This window comes from Poromitra crassiceps (assembly GCF_964638095.1).
Source record: "Poromitra crassiceps genome assembly, chromosome: 5".
In the NCBI taxonomy this organism is placed as follows: domain Eukaryota; kingdom Metazoa; phylum Chordata; class Actinopteri; order Beryciformes; family Melamphaidae; genus Poromitra; species Poromitra crassiceps.
In genome coordinates, this window is record NC_139642.1 from 48551913 (window position 1) to 48557203 (window position 5291).

A 5291-nucleotide genomic window follows, 5' to 3' on the forward strand; every position below is an offset into this window, starting at 1 on the left:
GGTGAGAACGTGAGCCGACCTCGATCCGCCACAACAGCAGTAAACGGTGCGCATTTTTGGATAAACCAGCTGCCGTAGTCAGCTGTGCTGTGCGTAATGGCCTGAAGAACGAACATTTTTATCGTTTAAAAACAACATCTTTCAGATCCTGTTTTGGCGACTTGTGACTTGCATCGATAAACTTTGGGGGATTTTTGGATCATCACATCAGCAGTTTGAACTCAATCAACTTACCTCGGACCATGGGAAGCAACGTTAATGTGTTGAATCTCTAGGATTTTGCCTGTGTGCGGTGTGCTGCGCAGCACACCGCCCTCTCTCTCCCTCTCTCTCGCTCTCTCTGGTCTCCATTCAATAAATGAAAACAAATCGTGGTAATCAGAGCCAGCCTTCTTTGTGATAAGATTGTCTGGTTCAATCAGACAATCAGACTGATTGCATGTCTTCCTCGAAATGTCCGTTATTATTAAATTATTTATTAATATTTTATTCCTGACAGGACAGGTGTTCATATAGCCTATGTCTCGGCTAATCCTCATCTCCGTGATAGTAGCCTAATAGCAGAATTTGCGAGGGTCTTTGATCTTCTATCTCCAAATTCCCAATAGCCTAAATAGGCTAAATAAATACATAGGCTTACATAGGCTACATAGCATACATTAATAAATAAATAAAGAACTTTCTCCCTCTCTCTCGATCCCTCTCTCTTTCTTTCTTTCTTTCTTTCTCTCTCTCTCTCTCTCTCTCTCTCTCCTCGCACGGCGGACGCCCGACATAGCCTAAAATGTAGGTCTAACAAAACGCATTTTTATAATCATATAGGAAAATCTCTGGGAATTATTTTGTCCATCCCGAGAGGCTATTAGCCTATCAGAGTCTCTGCTGGCCAATCCAGGAAGTTTGACAATACTATTTGGACCGTTTCATTTGTGGCTGTGTGAACACAAACGAACCAAGGCACAAATGCAACAATTGTATCAATTAAGTACCTGAATCGGAACAAAGCAAACGACCTACAGGTGTGAATACACCCTAAGAATAATACAAATAATTCACCACCCACCCGCCGATCTTTGTCGTCCTCAAAAAGCTCCCAAACATGCCGTGATTCTGAATGGATTCCTATTTCAGCTTGAGCACTTGGATGATGTCCACTGTAATACGACATAACACTTGATACAGTTATGTCTTAAACCCTGCTTGCTTGGCCTTTTGCCTGATGGCATTCTGAACACCTAATCCCTGCTGGCTTAGCTGAGAGGAGAAGCGAGAACATTCAGAACGCTATGACTAAGACAGCACACGGTGTCTAGATTATGCACACAAACCTACAGTACACAATAAGCTTATAGATGGAGAAACACACACAGACAGACAGACAGACAGACAGACAGACGCACACACACACACACACACACACACACACACACGTTCATGAATACTTGCAGCTTGTGCCCTGCTGGCTGACAGATATGTGAATGAATGGGAGAGATGGAGGGGAGCAGCTTTGTGAAGACATCCATCTGTCTGGCCCCGGCGCTGCCTGGCCCGTGGGCCCTGAGCTCCAGGCAGAGAAGGGAAAAGTACACACATTCTTTACAGTAAAGTAACCATGACAAAAAATCCAGTACTTAACACTACCTTAAAGTAACTGTTACTGTACAGAAGTACAGTTGTGTAAAACTCTGTTAAAAAAGTAGAAGTACTGATTCAACTTACTCAAGTGAAAGTAAAAAGAAGTACAGGCTCTGAAATGTACTCAAGTATAAAAGTGAAAAGTATTTCTACCAGCTGTTTCTGTGCAAACCTCACTGAACCTCACGTCATATTAATCAAATTCAAAGACTATTCAACTTAAAAGATCCCCTTCAAACATGTTTTAAGATGTATAAAGTCTATACTTTGATTCATAAGTTTGGGTGATGTGGTCTTTCCACAAAAAAGGTGCACATAATGGGTGAAAGCTGGGAGAGCGAGAGACGAGAGAGGCAGACAAGCAAACGTTACATTGTTTTTGTCTGTCGCGCATTAAAAAGTAACTAGCCTTGTTTTGAAAATATGAGGAGTAGAAAGTACATATTTGTGTTAAAATGCAGGGAGTAAAAGTAAAAAGTTGTCCAGAAAAATAAATACTCTGTAAAGTATAGATAACCTGAAAATCCTGCTTAAGTACAGTAACAAAGTATTTGTACTTAGTTACTTCCCATCTCTGGCCCCAGGCCCCCGGGCCCTGCCTGTCTCCTGGTTGGAAACCTTCACGGCACACTGGCATCTGTGCCGCCTGTGTGCCAGGAATGTGCCCAGACGCACAAATGCACATAGATACCATATGGGCGCCCTCCAGAGGACACACATACTGTTCATGCATCAGCCATGGCAGAGACATACCCAGTGCCAGTGCCTCCATTTCTCTCTTGATCTCTTTGTGTGTGTTTATTAGTATTCATGTTTATGTTAACACAGCAAGAAAATCCACCGTTCTTGAGGTTAATAAACAGATGAGAGAAAGATATAATAAAAGGATCAGTTCTCCTCTGTTTTGGCTCAGTCATGCAGCTCTGGCAGACACACGAGATGCGTGGGCAGAGTAACCGTTACGCGTATACCCAAGACGGCACATTTATCATTGTAGCTTATAGACGGCACAGCTCGTCCTCTGTCTTATCCTCGGCATAGGGAATTGAAAACCTGGTTGACATTTTGGCGCTTTTTCCCCGTGCAGGAGGAAGGGAAGAGGTATCACCGCTACTGCAACCACAGCGCAGGACAGGCTGTTCCCAAGGTGGAGAGGTGAGTGACGACACAGCCAATGAGAAGCCTTACTTGACCCTGCAACGTCCTACCTCTTCCTGCGATAGAATATGAAATATAAACTTGTTATTTACAGCATACAAGATGAGCTGCAGACAGAGCGTGCTGTGTAGAGTAATATCAATGTTTCTTTCCTATTTGTGGCCCACTGGCCTGGTCTGACCCCATCTCTCTCTCTCTCTGTCTGTCTGGCTATTGTCATAGAAGCCGTTCTCGTAGGAGCGAGGAGGAAGATGACAATAGCCCTCATCGCCGTAAGCAACAGCACCACCTAGAGACCAAGGCTATTGTGTGAGTATCTGTGGCTCATGTGTGCATGCTTCGTTATGCCTCGTATTTGTGTCTGAGGGTCTATACCAGTGATACTTATCTTTCGGCCTGGGGGCCAGATGTGGCCCACAATAGGGTGCAGAGTGCCCCCCCCCCCCCGGCCATTTTCTAATTCCCAATGAAAACTAACTAATAAAGTTTGACTGAGCTCCAGCTAAATTGTCAAATAACGCTGTCTGCTCGCCACCGAGGCACTTATACAGCTATGTAGTTAACTAACTTAACCTAACTAACTTAACCTAACCTAACTAACTATCCTGTATGCACAAAATTGTTGGACTAAACTCCGGTCTTGACACCCCAAAAACCTACAATCCGTGACAGAAAAATAAATGTCTGTTTATTAACTGGCCCCTGGCCTCCTATCATTTTCCGAAAGTGGCCCCCGGGCAAAGCAAGTTGAGTAACCCTGGTCTATACCGTACTACCTTTTGATATATATTTTTGTAATTCTCACATTGTGTGTGGCCTGCCTTGCCCGTGACCTCTAAAGAGTATGTTGTTGACTGTGAGAGATGAATCCATGTTTCGCTTCAATTCAATCTTCCCGCTGATTAGATTCCGGAGCTGCAGGTCAGAGTGCAGTGCTGAGTGTGTGAACCCTCTTAGACTGCCATCTAAGACCATTTTACTTCAACACGGGCCCAACAGGGCAGCTCTCGCCTCCGGCTCTCAGTTCCTCGAAAGTGGCGGCTAGACGAGAGGGAGGCAATGTTTCTGGGTAGAGTTGACATGATTGGGTAGTAGAAATGTGAAAGGAACAGAGGGAGAAGTGGCAGGATAAACTCAGAGAAAGCCGCAGAACAGGGTGCAGGAAGAGGAGGGAACAGAGAGGTGGAAGGGAACAGAGTGCAGGAAGAGGAGGGAACAGAGAGGTGGAAGGGAACAGAGTGCAGGAAGAGGAGGGAACAAAGAGGTGGAAGGGAACAGAGTGCAGGAAGAGGAGGGAACAGAGAGGTGGAAGGGAACAGAGTGCAGGAAGAGGAGGGAACAGAGAGGTGGAAGGGAACAGAGTACAGGAAGAGGAGGGAACAGAGTGGTGGAAGGGAACAGGGTGCAGGAAGAGGAGGGAACAGAGTGGTGGAAGGGAACAGAGTACAGGAAGAGGAGGGAACAGAGAGGTGGAAGGGAACAGGGTGCAGGAAGAGGAGGGAATGGAGAGGTGGAAGGGAACAGGGTGCAGGAAGAGGAGGGAACAGAGTGGTGGAAGGGAACAGAGTACAGGAAGAGGAGGGAATGGAGAGGTGGAAGGGAACAGAGTACAGGAAGAGGAGGGAACAGAGAGGTGGAAGGGAACAGGGTGCAGGAAGAGGAGGGAACAGAGAGGTGGAAGGGAACAGAGTACAGGAAGAGGAGGGAACAGAGAGGTGGAAGGGAACAGGGTGCAGGAAGAGGAGGGAACAGAGAGGTGGAAGGGAACAGAGTACAGGAAGAGGAGGGAACAGAGAGGTGGAAGGGAACAGGGTGCAGGAAGAGGAGGGAACAGAGAGGTGGAAGGGAACAGAGTACAGGAAGAGGAGGGAACAGAGAGGTGGAAGGGAACAGGGTGCAGGAAGATGAGGGAACAGAGAGGTGGAAGGGAACAGGGTGCAGGAAGAGGAGGGAACAGAGAGGTGGAAGGGAACAGAGTGCAGGAAGAGGAGGGAACAGAGAGGTGGAAGGGAACAGGGTGCAGGAAGAGGAGGGAACAGAGAGGTGGAAGGGGCAAAGGAAGAATAAAAGTGGAGGAAATAGGGATGGAGGGAAGGACAGGGAAAAGGTATTGGTTTTTGGAGCTAGGGGTTATGGCTTAATTCAATTTGTTCCATCTGGCTCAGCTGTCTCTCTGCTCCACTGGAGGTGAATGTGTTTCTCCATCGGGTAATTGATCCTGCACTCCATCCTGGACCCCGGTGTGAGGGTGACTGGAGGGATGAAAGAAGGAGGGAACTGAGGGAGGGAGAGAAGGCACGAGAGTTCTGAGGAGGTTGAAAAGCACAGGAGAGAGAGAGAGAGAGAGTTGCGGAGAGGTCAAGAGAAATTCTGAGCTAGATTCAAGGGCAGAAAAATAGGTTGAGTGATTTATAAAAAAAGGTGTCAGTGGGACGTGTGAAAGCGAGTGAGAAATACGTGGAAGGAAGGAGAGGCACAAAGGCAGAGGAGGAAAAGTC